Here is a 16,455-nt window from a genome sequence, read left to right on the forward strand (position 1 = left end):
ATTTTCTACTTTTTCCCCAGTGGGGTGAGAAATGGGGAGGGAAATCGATTTCTATAAATTACAAAAAAAACTTTTAAAATTGAGAGGGGGTGAAGCTGCAGGTGTGGGATGCTGTGGGCACCTGCAGATGGAGTCACTGGTTCAATAGCTTTGGGGGTGGTCTGGAAGTGGTTGGAGCCAGGAGCCTTGACTGACCATTAGAGACTAAAGGCCAAGAGGAGAAGCAGCCTGTGGATGGAGTCAGGCCCCACGGAGCCACCCTGCCCCCCCTCCTCCCCCCACTTCCTCCTCCTCCTCTGCCGTCCAGGCTTTCAGGCCAGATTTCGGTTCTTAACATAGGCAGAGATGGGGCCATCCAACAGGGCGCTGCTCTCTGACTCCCTCCTGGGAAATTCACCAAACATCCTCAGCCACCCTCAGCTGCTTCTCCTTGGACAAGGAGGGGAATCTTCCCAGGCTTTCCTCCAGCTGAGATCTCCCCCAGCCCCCCCCCCCCCCACCAGGGACTTTACTGGAGCAATTTCAGCCCCCCTCGGGTATCTTCATTCTCTTCCTCTCCCTTCATCCTCTTTCCCAGCTCTCTACAAACATGTTCAGGTAAAAAAACAAAAAGGTAAATAGACAAACCAAAAACTAACCAGATTCTGGACCTGAAGCAAGAAGACCAGAGTTCAAATGTGACCCCAGATACTTTCTAGCAGTGTGACCCTGGGCAAGTCCTAAACATCTCTGTGCCTCAGTTTTCTCATCTGTAAAATAGGGATAACATCACCTGCCTCCCAGGGTTTGGGGGATGATAAAGTGAGATAATGTTTGCTAAGTGCTTTGTAAAGCTTAATGTGTCGCATACGTGCGAGCGATTATTACTCTTCCTTCCCGACCGTTCACCCCACCACAGAAAGAACCAGCGTTTTCCTTGTATTTTCTTACATATGGACTTGGTGTTCGGCAAGGCCCTTGAAGGTGGGGACTGTTTCCTTTTTGTCTTTGTATCTCTGGCCTGGCACGTAGTAGGTGCTTAATAAACACTTGTTGACTGATGGACTGATTGGCTCTCCACCATCTGGTCACCCTCCCTTCTCTCCCCTCCCTTTCATCGTCAAACGGCTTGAAAAAGCTGCCAATCAAAAGATAACCAAAGACCAAAATAATTGTTGGTGGGGCTGGGAAAAGACGGGCCTGCTCCCTGAGGGATGATTTCTATCACGCTGTACTTGGAGTGAGGTTTCAATCCTGCCCCTGGTACTCGCTAGCTGTGTGTGACTGTGGAAAAGTCACTTCACGTCTCAGATATATGAATGAATATAAGACAGTCTTGCCTCCTTTCCTGGTGGCTATGAGTGTAAGGAAGCTGGTCTCTGAAAGCCAAGGACCTAATCACATGTGAGGGGCCACTTGGAGGTGTTAAGCTACCTGAAAAAATGCAGGAAAGAGCCTAGGTGACCCCACCTCAGACGGTGGTCTCAAAGCAGGAGCTACCTGAGTCTGTGATGTGGCCCCAGAGAGGCGTGTGATCACCTTAGCAGAGGGTGGGAAGAAGGGGCGCATCCCTTTCTCCCCCGTTGGCGTAGGGCTTTTCTCCCACCTAACCACACCGACTCGAATCCCCCAACAATCTGCAGTTCCCTGCCCCACTGGGCGAGCTCTCACCCAGCCCTCTTCTGAGCCAGGCATCAGCCCCTCTAATCTCCTGCACCTATAGCGGCAGCTTCCCAAGGTTCCATTGGAAAATCCCAGCCCTATCGCCTGCCCCCCGACCACCTCAAAGCTGCCCAGTCACCCTGAAAGGGTGGTGGCCCACTGAGCCGTGAGTAAGATAGCTGCTTCTCCAAGCGAGTCACACAGGGAGAGCTGGCATGGATAGGTGGTGATGTGCGTGGCAGATTATTCTATTACCTTTCCCCCAAGGCTACCCTTCTTCCAGATTCCCCCGTTCCTGATAAGGACATCCCAGTGACCTGCACTGACAACTTCAGTGTCTCTCGCCGGATACATAGCACCAGGTGCCGCACTGTTTTGGCTTCTGCCATGCCTGCTCTCACACCTGTCCCCTTCCCTTCACTTGTGTAGCCACCACTGTGGTCCAGGCTTTTCATCCCTTCTTGACTAGACTATCCAAATCATTCTCCTGCCTTGGGACTCTCCCCATTCCAATCTTTCCTGCACAGCTACCAAAACGAGCCACAAATCTGACCGTGTCACTCCTGCCTAGTAAACTCCCACGGCTCATTTTGACACCTAACGTCAAGTATCATTTTATCTTAATCCTATTCCTTTTAAATTCCTATTTGAGAAGGTTTCACATTGTAAATTACTATTTAAAAGGTAGTACATGTGTACTCCAATGTACTGTGATCTCATCGGTGGGAATGAAGATCAAAGTCCTTCCCCACCTGCCCAGCCTGCCGGACTCTCATCGTTGCGCTCCCAAAGGCTCAGTACGGCCACTTCACTCCCTGTCTCCCAGCATCACCAAGGCCTGACCAGTGGAGTCCTCTGACCATCCACCTGTCGTCCTGCATTGTCACCAAGTGGTGACCAGTCCATCTTCTCTTTCCGTCATACAAATCCTCGTTGCCTCCTCTTCTTCCTCGTTGGATCTACGCTGCACCCTGCCCGTCTCAACCACGAGCCTTTTCGTTTCCTTCTCTGAGATGCTCATCTTTAGCTCTCTGGAGGCAGCAGTGTCCCAGTGCCACCATACAACAACATGTGTCTCTATCCAAAAAAATGGGTCCTTGCTGTGATGGGTAGCTTGAGATCAGTAAAAGTGACTTGCAGTTTCTTAAAATCAATCAAATCTGCTCTCTTCATTTTCAAGAGTGGACCCACATCATTGTTCATCCATCTTATCTGTCACAAACAAACAGACAGGTTCTCTCCAGGGTGTCCTTTCAGATGTAGCTGAAATTGGTCAATAGATATTCTTCATCCACTTGTTCTTTACTGTGTGGACGGGCAGACCAGACTCCCGCGCAGGACAACCACATCACGGATATCTTCTAGGAGACGCCACAATGTATCAGACTCTGCAGTCAGCTCCAGTTGGGGAGGACCCCAACATTCCCAGGGAATCCTACTTTGACCTGGAGTCTGTGCAGGATCTGCTCCCTCACAGGGTGAGTAAATAGGCCAGGAGGCACCCTTTGTCTTGTTACCGGAGCCTCATTGACCAGGCTTCTTTCCATTGCGCAATCGTGAATGATCTCCATAAAAGCATGAGAGAAACCTTGTTGGAAAAGAGCCTGTAAGGTGGTGTCGTGCTCGACCACGTCCAAAACATTTTCGTAATCAACAAATGACCAGCACAAGGGGGTTTCGGCATGATTACATCTTTCAGATGGTTATGAGATGGTCCAAGTGCGGTGGGTCGACCATCTTTGATGGAAAAAAGTTTGTTGAAATACTTATTGCAAGTCTTTTCCTATTTCTTCTTTCCATATTTTCTTTTCATTTTTGTCCCTGAATGTCCTTGGGATGACTTGGCTTAGCTGGAGGCCTTGCTAAGCTCCCCGTGGTCTGGTTTAACCCTTAAGTGCTTCTTCCTGTTTTGTGAGAAGACACAGTTTTGGAAGTGTTAAGTTTAAGATGTCTACATGACATCCACTTCCAGATGTCCAATAGGCAGGGGGAGATATGATGTTGGAGGTCAGCAGGAGATTGGGGTCTGGAGAAATCGATTTGGGAATCATCCGCACAGGGGTGATAAGTGAGTCCACGAGAGCTGGTGAGATCATCAAGTACAGTAGTCTAGAGAGAGAAGAAAAGAGGCCTGAGAGAGAGCCTCCTAGTGGGACGCCTAGCATTGGTGAGCATGACCCGCACAAGGATCCAGGAGAAGAGACTGAGAAGGTGCCGGCATGTGGGTAGGATACGCACTGAGACAAGGTCATTAGATGTGACTACGAAGAGATCTTTGGGAACCTTGGAAAGAACCACTTCAGGTGAAGAAGAATGAGGCTGGAAGCCAGACTGTGGAGGCTGTGGAGGCTGCAAGGGCAGTGGAGATGGCCTTCTCGGGGACTTTAGGCCCCAAAGAGAGGAAAATGCTGCCTCTCCTTAGGGAGGCAGAGTCTGTTTTCAGGGTCATATTCCTTTTCCCACATGAGTCAAGGTTATTCAGAGGTTCATAAAAATAATTGGGAAGGAAAATTGATCCGATTCTCCTTTGGGAACATTCTTGGGGATCCCAGCTCAACACCCAGAAGGAAACTCGGAGGCCACGAAATCCAGCCTCCTCGTTTTTATGAACGAAGAAAGCAAGGCCCAAGGAAGTCAAGGGATTCGCCTATTCGTATTATCCCCTGCATTTACCCGTAATAACTCTACGAATGGGTGATTCTATGATACACTGACCGCCGCACATGGGGTGCACAGAGCTCAGTAGAGGTCTTAGGAGGCTGCGGATGAGATGGGGCACTCGGGTTTGTGTCTCAAGTTAGGCCTCCATCAGCTGGCGGGGAAAGCGCCAAAGCCTCCTGTCTCAGCTCAGCCGGGGGGAGAAAAGCAGGGAGAAAGACGGCAGACAGCTCGGGTGCGCGCTGATAGAGATGTTTAACGATGGCTCACCAAAATACGATGGACCCAGGACGTTTTATTCGTCCCTTTCCTACGTCTCGACAATCACTCAGAATAAAAGTCAAGACCTAACTGACAGCATTTGCAGCTTCCCAGATGGGAACACTCAACATTTGACAATGGTAGCACTCTCAGGGGGGGTCCCAGCTGGCTTTAGCACACCCCTCACAGTTCCCCTGGAATGGTCAGTGCGGGATGGGCAGACTCACCCGTCTTATCGCTGCTGAGTGTGCGGAAATCTGTTACTAGGGGCTAGGGGCTCGGGACTCGGGCTCACCCCAGCAATCTCACAGTTTTGAAAATGGGGAAAGCCCCAAAACCGACCCTGGAGAAGAATCAAACAAGAGTGACACTGTAATACCCTGCACAGGGAGGGAGACTGAAGTATCCGAGGAGGTTGTTTCTAATGTTGCCGTTGCCCGCAGGGATGAAAAGCCTTGAGGCTGGCTCCGGGGCAGAACGACAAAAGCCCTCGTTCTCAGGAGCCTCCTTCCCTCCCTGGATACATTTTCCCGACTCCCACTCAAGGCCAACGCTGCAGTTGTGTCCAGGCCACAGATGTAGATAGACGGGTCTGCCTTAGGAACAAGGCCACTCCCTGCAGTGATCGGGCATCATGCAATGCCTCCCAGCAAACGGGAGGGTGGAAGGTTGCACATGCTGTCAGACAAGGTCGATGTGGGGGTTGGTTTTGCTGAACTGTTCGGTGAGTTTTTTGTTTTCTTTTTAAATATTAAATCTTCGGTACAAGAGAAGGCTCACAGGTTGGGGGAAGGGAATATTTGGAAACAAAGAGGATGCAACAGGCATCAATAAAACTTTCAAACAAAAAGATCATAAATCTGAAAGGGACCTCGGGGGCCATCTGGCCCATTTCACAGATGAGGAAACTGAGGCCCACAGAGATTAAGTTACTTGCTAAGAGGCAGGATTTGAACCTAGGTCTTCCTACTCCAGAGCTGGTGCTCCTCCCACAACCCACAGGAAACCCGGAAAGAGTTGGATAAAGACGGACAGAAGTAGGTGAAGGACCAGGGAAACAACAAGGTAAAGAAACCAACTGTCAGTGCAGTGACCGATGTGGACAGGGGACTGGCAGGGAAGAGGACGGGAGCTCGGGGGTAGTGAGCTCCCCATCCAGAGCAAGGCGTACATTGTCAGAAATAATCTAGGTGGCCTATTAACTGTAATTCCTTGTTCCAAGGGAAGGTTTTATGGGGGGAGGAGAAATAGGGCAAATGAGGAAGAGTCCTTGGGACATGACAGCCTTGAAAAAGAACAGCAATAAAGCATTATTTTTTGCTAAAAAAGGAAGATAATGGTCCGTAAGTTAGGAATCTATGAGCTTGAATTTTTTTTCTGGCAAAATTCTAAAAGGAATTCTAGCTAGCAATAGTAACTAGCTTCTACGTTGTGCCTTAGGGTTTGCAAAGCCCTTCACAAATGTTTTCTCATTTAATGCTCACAACAACTCTGGGGGATGAGCACCATTGTTATCCTCATCTTACAGATGAGGAAACTGAGGCAAAAAGTGGTTCAGTGACTTGCCCAAGAACATACAACTTTCTGAGACAAGATGTGAGCCCAGGTCTTCCTGACTCAGGACCGGTGCTCTACTCACTGTGGGAAAGAAGGAATGACCACAGAGCCATCTGGGCATCATCAAACATGGGTCATGCCAACACAAGTATTTAAGACCAAGAGCCATACCTCCGTGGATAAGTGGTCTAAGAACGGGCAGGCATAGGTTTTCAAAGAATTGCAAACTAGTAACAACCACATGAAAGAGTGCTCTAAATCACTTAGAAAAAGAGAAACGCAAATCAAAGCAACCCTGAGGTTTCACCTCACCGACCAGCAAAATGTCCAAGATGAAAAAAGACAAGGATAGTTGACGTTAGAAGGACCATGGGGAGACAGGTGCATGGACAAACACCATTTTGGGGGGCTGGGGGTGGAGTAGTGCCTAGAGGCAGGTGGTTTTGTCCATCAGTTTGCTGTGCGCTTTCTCTTTTTGACAATGTGGGGCACGTGCCCCAGGAAAGGTTGTGGCATAAAAACTAAAGGTATCAACAGAACTGTTTAAAATGCTTCTATTTCATAACCAAACTTCTAGAACATTCTCTCCTTGCCTCTATTCCCTCTCCTCCCACTCACTTTGCACACCCTCTGATTTCCCACTCTCTCCAGGTACCAATGATCTCTCTATTGCCAAATCTCTAGGGAAGGTCAATGGTTTGGACCGCTGCTTAGGATGAAGACATTTAGAGCTGGAAGGGAACTCAGAAGTCATCTATTTCAACTCTTTGATTTTATAGATGAGGAAACTGAGGCTGGAAGTGGTTAAGTGACCTAGCCAAGGCCACACAGGTGGGATTTGAAACCAGATTCTCTGATTCCACCATGCTATCACACCCGCTGCCACAGAGTTTAATGAGCTGAGGGAAGGCCTCAGACTTCCTTAGATAAACCTGCACCATGGTAGGGCTCAACTCATGGAACTCATGGAATCCCAGCTCTGCTACTTAACTTGAGGCACTTATTTAACCCCCATGAGTCCCAGCACTGTTGTTGTTCAGTCGGTTCAGGTGTGTCCAACTTTTCGTGACCCTCATTGGGGTTTTCTTGGTGTTGCCTTCTCCAGCTCATTCTACAGATGAGGAAACTGAGGCCAACAGGGTTAAGCAGGGCACATAGTCTGAGGCCAGATTTGAACTCAGGAAGATGAAGCTTACTGACTCCAGCCCCACCACTCTGTGCACTGTGCCCTAGCACTGCTAAATGCTTTTTACAAGTATCTCCTTTGATCCTCATAATAATTCTGTCAGGTAGGTGTTATTATCCTCACTATACAGTTGAGGAAACAGAGGCAGGCAATAATGAAGTGACTTGGCCAGCATCACACAATAAATATGTGAGGTTACATTTGAACTCTGGTCTTCTTTACTCCAGGTTCAGTACTCTATCCACTACACCACCAGCTATGGAGTATGTTTGAGATAGAGTGGGTGTGTGTGGGTGTGTGTGGGTATATACATTTATGCAGGAGTTAGGCTTGAGTTCAAAGGCAGTACTGTAGACCAAAGTTGACAAACTCAATTGTTCCCAGAGTGAGGTCCAAGGAACTTGGGAGTCAGTCAGTGAGGACCTTTGTTTCCTTTCCAGAACATCTCTGACTCCTCTTCCTTCCCTCTGGTCCTGACACCCTCCTCAATCCCTTTCCATGGCGAAAGAGGATGGGCATAAGGACAGGCCCTCTCAGTTCTTTCAGATGCAATCAAAGAGTGAGACTGGTGTAGGTGAACCAACAGGAGAGAATTTCCAAGGGCTTGCTGGGAAAAGAGAAGGCTGCCATGGGGATGTGCTTTTCTAGAGGTTAAGACACGCTACAAAGCTCCACCAATGGTGGCTGTGCCATGGACTGGTTGTTCTGGGGAAGCCTGGCTTCTGAAGAAAGGCTTTCTGTTCTTTTTCTCACACTAACCCTCTACCAAAGAGCCCTGGGGAAATTTAGTGGAAAACCTAATTTTGGTTTGGTCTGCGGCCTGCCCAAAACACAGTCAGAAGGTATTCCATGTACAATGTAAAGCTACTTATTCCCTCCACAGGAAAGAAACACTGAGCACAGGAGGTGCCGACTAATGCACAGTGACATAGGCTTAAGATAAGCAGCAGCAGTAGTAACTACTTGATTACGTGGAGTAGCTATGTAGCGCCATAGTGCATAGAGCGTCAGGCCTGGAATCCGGAAGACTCATCTTCCGGAGTTCAAATCTGGCCTCAGACACTCACTAGCTGTGTGACCCTGGGCAAGTCCCTTCACCATGTTGGCCTCAGAATGGCAAAGCTCTCCAGCATCTTTGCTGAGAAAACCCCAAATGGGGTCGTCAAGAGTCTGAAATGACTGAGCAATAGCAACTCTACATACTTTGTTGTTGTTGTTCAGTCCTTTCAGTTGGCTAAGTGACTGGCCCAGGGTCACACAGCTAATAAGTGTCTGAGGCCAGATTTGAACTCAGAAAGATTAGTCTTCCTGACTCTGGGCCTAGCACTCTATCCCCTTCCACACCTAGCGACCCGTTAAATACTACATACGACTGTTAGACTTCCCCTGGAGGTTGAGATCCCGACATCAGAACATGAAGCAGTTTGTGGGACTGCTGAATAGGCACTTTCTATTTCACCTTGGCTGAGCACTGTCCAAACAATCCATTCTCTTCCAGTCCATTGTCCTCTGACTGGCCAGGTCGGGGCTTGGCTTCATCCTCCCCGCATTGGTGGTCTCCTCAAAGAAGTTTTGCAGATGATGTAGAGAAGGCACCTCCTGGAGTCCAGCCCAAAGAACTCAAGAGCTGTGGGGGCACCTGACCCAGAGACCCCCCAAGGCTTGGCCTCAGGATCCCTGTTCCGTTACCTATGATCAGGCAAAAACCAAAAACACAGATCCAAGCCGGCAGCTGGTGGCTCAGGATCCTTGCCCAGCTGAGTCCCCAAAGGGCTATTCCAGTCTGGTGTCAAATGAGTGCCCTGTGGATGAGGACCCCCTAGGACAGAAGGAAGGCCTTCGGTTGGAACTTTATTTTCACAGTTTTACAAGTTTAGAATTGAAGGCTCTTTCCATTCACCTGATTTTTTTTTTTTATTTCACTTTTTTTTTTAAACTTATATGTCCTTTTTTCTTCACTGGAAATATTTTCTTCCGAGTCTGGGATTTGCTGTTTGGTTTTTCCTTTGGGATTCCCCCTCCTAATTCTCCCAGCATGTCCTAGAGTATTCCAGAGGCATTCTGCCCTGTGACTGCCAGGGTTATCACCTACAGTGATGTTGCCAGCTGTGAATCAGTTCTGCTTGGAGGGAGGCATTCTTGACTACACTGTCACTTAGTTGCAAAACCAGTTTTTTTAGATCAGAGCCGTGGTGGTAAGGAGGGAAAGCTGTTCCCCACTGAGCCCCAGCTGGAGGAATGTTCCTGCCGCGTATTCCGATGTAATCTTTCTGGTCGGCTGGAACCTTTTTTCCTCTCCTGGGGATTGTCACTAGAGGCAGAGCTCGGTCCACAGCTAAACGTCCTCCATGAATAAATGAGTAAAGCCGAGTAGCGTTTTGCTGTGCTGGCTTTTTCAGCGTCACCACAACACAGTCAGGATAAAGGAAACTGGACATTCGCAGGATGAGTTGCCAATCACTGCAGGGTGTAAGACTCTAGCCCCCGTAGCTGCTTGCTGTCTATTTCAGGTGTGCCTTGCTCCTTCCATGACTGTGCCCCTTACTTGCCCTAGGACTAGGCTCTGGGTCCCTTGAGGCATGACTGCCCCAGGTGTGAGGAGCTCTATGGCACCACACTCCTGAAACCATTCCACACTAGTGCGTTTGCCTTTCCTAGTCAGCCAGAGAATGCAAGCGGCTCAAAGCAAAAGGGTCTTCCTGGCATGGCTGATAAGCAGTGGCCGTAAAACATGCCCACCATAAGCCTTCTTCCACTCAGCACCAGCGGAAAGTGTGGGCACACATGTCCTGCCCTCAAGGAGTTGATGTGTGAGGCGATTGCCTTGGGCATGCCCATTTCTCCTAACATGGAGGCATGTAGCATCTTGCCTCTTCCTACCACACGGGAGGGATGGCCTCCTTGGATTAGCTGCACAGCCAGGACAGGCTTGGTCTTTAAAACTGGCCAGTCTGAGACAGTTTCTCTCTTTCCTTGCTCTTTCCTGTGGCGGGGGTGGGAAGAACAGAGTTCACTCATAGCAGAGACCATGAACTGAACCTAGAGAAGGCATCCTGTCTTCCCCGCTCACACTCCGTTACCTGAGGCTTCCAGAAATGGGTCTGGGAGTGTTGCTTTCTGTCCTGTTTCCTTGGCCTTCTCAGTTGGAGGTGCCAGTGGTGATCCCAGCAATCTTGGGCATTGGAGCCAAGGTTGCAGGCAGGATGTTGCAGCCAGCCAGCTAGCCCTCCCGGGAAGCCCCCAGAAGCTGGGGAGCCTGGGACTCAAGCCAGAGGAGGGGCTCTACTTGAGCTGGCCCTGTGCTCTATGAGACCTGAGCTAATCTGGGAACCTAATGCCCTTCCCCTCCCCAGTCACTGAGGTGGCGAAAAGAGGAAGTAGCATTGTGTCTCCCATGTGTTAGGGGAGCGTTTGTGTATCTGTGATTATACCTTTTGAAGTCAATATTCCTTTGTAAAAGTTAATACGCCTATTAGTGACTAAATGGAACTGGGGGGCAGGAGCTCTCCCCTACACTCGAGGGACATCGTCAGTCAGGGCTGGAGCCATTCGCAGAACCATGTGTTTTATTGAGGGCAAACCCCATGCACATAGAAGATTAAATGCAAAAATAAACTGAGTCATTTCCAGGGGAGGGGCCCGATGATAACATGAAGGGCCACTTGTTGACGGGATTCCAGAGGACTCCAGAGTATCGCAGAGTGGGACGGGGATGGGACGAAGAGGGAGTGAGCCAGCCTTGGCTGCCTGGAGAGACTGCCTTCGATGAGGCTCGTTATAATCCACACATTTGATGCCCGACTTGTCTTTTCTTTGTAGTTGGGCCGCTGCTAATTTGCCACACAAAACTACACCATCCGTAAGCATTTGCTGCCAAATAACAGGAGAAAACGGATGGGACAGCGAGGCCCTCCCCTCCCCCGTCACTCTCCATGCTCAGGATAAATCTGATGCCCTGGGAAAGCTCCCTCGATCAGCCTCTCAGCCCCCTCACCCCAGCCCACCCATGACATCTAGATTCAGAGAGTAGAAGAGCAGCATGGGAGAGTCAAAACGGTGGGAGAGACTGGGAGTTGGCCCTGAGCTCCCCAGGAGAAAGCTCACCTGTGTGCAATGACGGTGGTCAGAGGAGCCTCGTCTCCCCCGTGCACCAGACCGGCGCTCCCTGTGATTCCAAGTCCCTGCCCTGCCCCTTTCCAGTGGACCCTCGCTAAAGGACACGCACAGCCAGAGGTTCCCGGTTGGTTCCTTGGTCTCTGTGACTAGGTTGCTAAAGTCCAGGCACAATGCTTCGGGCTGCCATGGCAATCCCTTATTGGTTCCCATCATTGGTGGCTATGTCAAAGGTAACTGTGCCTAAGCAGGGAGATTTACCCACTCAGGAGGCTCGAAAAGGAGAAACAACCTCTCTGTGTGTCTCTCTGTGTCTCTTTGCCTCTGTCTCTGTCTCTGGATCTCTCCCTGCTTTATCCCTGCCCCCCTCCTTTCCTTTCCCTCTCCCTCTCTTCCGCACGTGGCTCACGAGGGCACACTTTCCTTGGGACTTCCAGAAGGGAGGAAGGGAGTTTACCTCCCTCCCTGCACCCCGAATCCCGGCACAGCCGAGGTGACTACCTAGACACGGCAGCAAGGCCGGGTGTTGGCCTAGGTGGATTGGAGATGAAACCTCAAGTTCCTGGCTCCCCCTTCTTTTTGGTTTTCTCTGCTAGGCCATGGGTGGCATTTTGGGGGCACCCAGAGGATGCTGCCTCCTCTGAGGGGCTCTGGGTTCTGGGGACCCGGGGAAGAGAGAATTCAGGCTTTTTCTCTCACTCTGTTTCTCAACATCAATCAGTCAACAGGCATTCATCAGATACTTAATAACTGCCAAGCCCCGCGCACCCAAAGAATGGGAAAAGCCGCTATTTTCTCCAAGAGCTTATACTCAAGTGAGGAAAACAACACTAAATAATTAAGTAGAGTCAGATTTATGCAGAATAGCTGGAATATAACCTTAGGGGGCAGGATCTAGCCGCTGGGGAGAAGCACATCATCACTGTCAACAGGTCCCCGCCCCCCCCAGTCCTAAGGAAGGGCAGGTACCAGCTCTCCGATATAGTCAGCAGGATATTCAGTTACTAAAGAATTGGATTCCGTGTAGAAAGGTAGACTGAGCTCCATAAGATTTCCAGACTGGCCTTCCCAGCAGAAGGTCCCTCAACCCTTACTCCTAGCTTAGTTAGGGTGACTGAATTTCATTCCCGTTGCCCACCTCAGGATGCAGGCATATGTCTCCCGTCTCATCAGCACTTGTACTTCGGAGACTGGGGGTAAATACTCCTCCCCAGTTATATTTGTATGGCAGTGACTGGAACATGCATGGAAATGGGCGCATGCCAGCCATTCTGGGGAGAAAGTGTCTGAGCTCCTCCAGAAACCTCCAGGGTTTCTAAGCACATATGTGACAAAAGTCTGAAGGCTTTGTGCTTGAGGTGATGAAACAGGCCCCTTATTGACCACGAGGCAGGAAGAAAGGATGATGACTTACTATCTGCTCCTGTCTTCTCTTTTCTTCACGGAGAGGCAGGTGAGGGTAATATCAGCCCCCTGGGAGAGGGTATCAATAGCTATATTACCATATCCTGCATTAAGTCTCTTTGTCAATGCAAGTTTGTCTTTGAGCTTTGCATTTATTTTGTGTGAAGGGAATAAATGACTGTCCCATACCTAGTTTACATTGCACATTGAACACTTTTCTATCCCTCCCTTTTTGGAAGACCCTTACTAGAGATAAGGCAAAACTTGGAGGCCGCTAGGTGGTACCACGCATGGATAAAGTGCTAGACTTGAAGTCAGGAAGACCTGAGCTCAAATGCAGCCTCAGATGACACTTCATCTCTCTCAACCTCAGTTTCCTCATCTGTAAAATGGGGATAATAATAGCACCTACCTCCCAGGGTTGTGAGGGTCAAATGAGATAATATTTTAAAGTGCTTTGTCAGCCTCAAACCTTAACATGCTATGTACGTGCTAGCTAGTATTATTAAGCTTTAAGTCATTTCCCCGAGGGTTCCCTGTGCAGGTAAATAAAGAGCCATGGAGTATGAGAAAAGGTGCCTAACTCCTCTTGTTAGAAGCCACCTTCCCCAACTCTGAACCTGGCCAGGGCAGACAGCCCTCCTAGCAGAGAAGAGGGCGCAGCGCCCCAGGCCCTTGTGCCCAGAAACAGTCGTCATGATTTAGTTTTCCTTTCCAAATTCTCTCATGGCCTCGCCCCTGGACCTCTCCATCACTAATGCTAGAGCAGGCAAATTACTTTGAAGTTACAATGAGACTTAATAAAGCACTAGAAAAACTGGAATGGGAAGGGCACAACCCGGGGGCCTCTTCTCATGTTTCTGCCCTTGTTCCCTTGACATTCTTTTGATGTATTTGCATTTTCTATTGATACGTTTCCTTTGGATATGGCAGACACAGCCCAAGCCAACCAAGTACTCTCTAAGGATTGCATGAATTTCATGCTCAGGAGAGAGTATGAGATGGGAGAGGGAGAGACTGGGATTGCAGGGAGCCTAGCGAAGGGGGTGGAGGTGGGAGGACAGTTGTTGGGGACAGTTGGGAAGGTGTCGAGAGGGTAGGGGAGAAGTCACATTTTGTCGGAACATTTCCCATACAACCATGACGGTCCCCTGTAGGACATCACGCCTGGAGTGCTCTGTGGAGAATCCATTCCCTGGGTCTCCCCCTCCAAAGATCAGGTGTTTTTCTGGGTCGGCATCTGGAACAGGTCATTCAGTTAGCTGAGGAATAAGAATGAAAGGCAAAAGGATTGGCATTTTCAGAGAAAAGGAAATAGTCTGGGAGGGCAGTGACCCCATGTTGGAGGTCCTAAAGGGCATGTACCAGGAGAAAAGAGAAGGGGACTCAATCCTCCTGGCCCTTGCAGCTTGGAGGTGAGCCCAAGGCAAACATGAACCCAGGAAGGTGCTCAACCGAGGCAAGGGGATTCAGCCTCTCATTCTCTGCCCTTCAGGCTCGAAGCTCATCCTTCTGTTGCCCTCCTGAGCCATGGAAGGGGCCTGGCCACTCACACAAGCTGGCCCAGCGGAGAGCCTGGTGCTTGCTTCATAGAGTGTGCCATCCACGGGCAGAGACGTCATGGCCTGGGGCCATCCTCCTCAGCTGGTGCTGGATGATGGCCAGGGAAGATTGCTGGGCAAGGTTTGGCATGGAGAGAGGCCTTGGGATTCCACTGAGGCAGGGAACTCGTCGGGGAGGAAACTTTCTCTGTAGAAGCAGTTATGTGGCACGGTGGAGCTGGCACCAGGAAGCCATGCAGTGGAATCCCACCTCACTTACTGCAGGACCCTGGACAGTCAATCAAGAAACATTTATTAAGTGCCCACTTTGGGCCAGCCTCTGCGTCCTCATCTCTAAAGTGGGATAGCTCCCAAGGGTGTGAGGAGGATAAAATGAGATCTCTATAAAGTGCTTTGCAAACCGTACAAGAGAGACGTAGCAGTGCTTACTTGAGACCTGCCTAGAGCACTGAGGGGTGAAGTGACTTGCTTGGGTAACGCCATCAGTGTGTGTCAGTCAGGACTTGAACCCAGGCACTCCTGACTGTGAGGCCAGCCTCCGTGCCCTCAGTGGCTCAGGACCCGACCAGGGGGCCTGGAGCTGAGCTGTGTGAGGGCCCCCCCCCCTGCAGCTGCAGAACGCGGAGGTGCGAGCCCAGGGCTTCTCTGAGGCCCACACGCCATCCTAGCAGGGGCATTTCTTGGGTGTCGTGTCCCTGCTTGGATGGCTCTCATCAGGGGCATGACTTGACTCAACTACTCCAGCGGCTCGGTTCTGCAAGAATGATCAAGGCTTCAGCCTTACCCCAGCACGATGATGAAGCCTGTCCGAGAGTGTCTGGATGCAGCCTGCTGAATGTGCCGGGGACCCCGGGACCCCTGGCAGAAGGGGCCAGGTGGCACAGCTGTTTGCGTGAGAGTTATGGCCACCTCCTGATCTGCGCGTGGCTGTCTCAGAAGATGTGGAAACTTATCACAGGGAGATATAGCTCTTGGCTGAGAGACCGCCTGGAGGTCTGCCCGCTGCTGGACTGTGGCCTCTGCTCAGGAGAGCGCAGTGGAAAATCAGCAGCAGAATGAGGCCCACGTCTGTTGTCAAGAGCATGAGGCGGGGATGGGTCCTGCCATGGAAACGCAGCATCTGGGAACATACCGACCACGCCCTGCTGGGAAGCCACCCCCGAAACCACCCAGAAGGAGTGGCCAGTCCAGCAGTCTACAAAATAACCAGGGGCATGGCTAGGGCCTCCAGGCAGGAGAGACTGGAACACCAACAGACATTCATTAAAGGCTTCCAAGTAAACCACTACGTCATTTAACAGACACAAGGGAGTTTGCCCACTTTTCTCCAATCATTTTTCCTTTATTTTCTCTTTCCTTTCCTGTTGCCATAGATAGCATTTCTAGAACCATGTCAAGTAACAGTGGAGACAGAGGCCTCCTCCTCAGTTCACCCCTGATTTCATCAGGAAACCTTCCAGAGCTTCTCGCAACATTATAAGTAATGGGAACTCTCGGTATTAGAGAAGGGTTTTTGATAAGAGTCCCAAACCAGAGCTGAGCCGGCATCTGGCCCTTCTGCAGTGTGAATGACACGTGGCCATCCAGCCTTAGCTCAGAGATCCCCACTTCTTTCCCCCAACAAGGGGGCCCGAAGCACCCGGGCAGGAGCCTTTCCACTTTTGGGGTTTTGGTTTACAGGAAACCTGAATCACTGTTGCTTTGATCCATTTTCCCAGGGCCACTCTCTGGGCCAGCAAAACAAGTCTAATGCCCTTTTCCAGTCCTACCTGAAGACAGCCGCCAAGCCTCCTTCCAGACCAAACATTCCCAGCTCTTTCAGTGATTCCCCAGTAGCGTGACCTCGAGGCCCTTCAGCAACCTTACTGCTGCCCTCCGGCCACTCTCCAGCTCGCCGATGCCCTTCTTCAGTGGTGGCACCCAGAAGCGGACACCAGGCTTCGGGGGGGGGGGGGGGGGGGGGGGGCTGATGAGGACAAGTTCCACGGGCTTCCTCTCACCTCCCTATGCCTGGGAGTTTTCTTGGGGCTGCCACATCGCACTGCTGACTTGTACTCAGTCCACTAGGACCCC

The sequence above is a fragment of the Vombatus ursinus genome, unplaced genomic scaffold, assembly GCF_900497805.2.
Source record: "Vombatus ursinus unplaced genomic scaffold, bare-nosed wombat genome assembly UNPS02015012.1, whole genome shotgun sequence".
NCBI classification, from domain to species: domain Eukaryota; kingdom Metazoa; phylum Chordata; class Mammalia; order Diprotodontia; family Vombatidae; genus Vombatus; species Vombatus ursinus.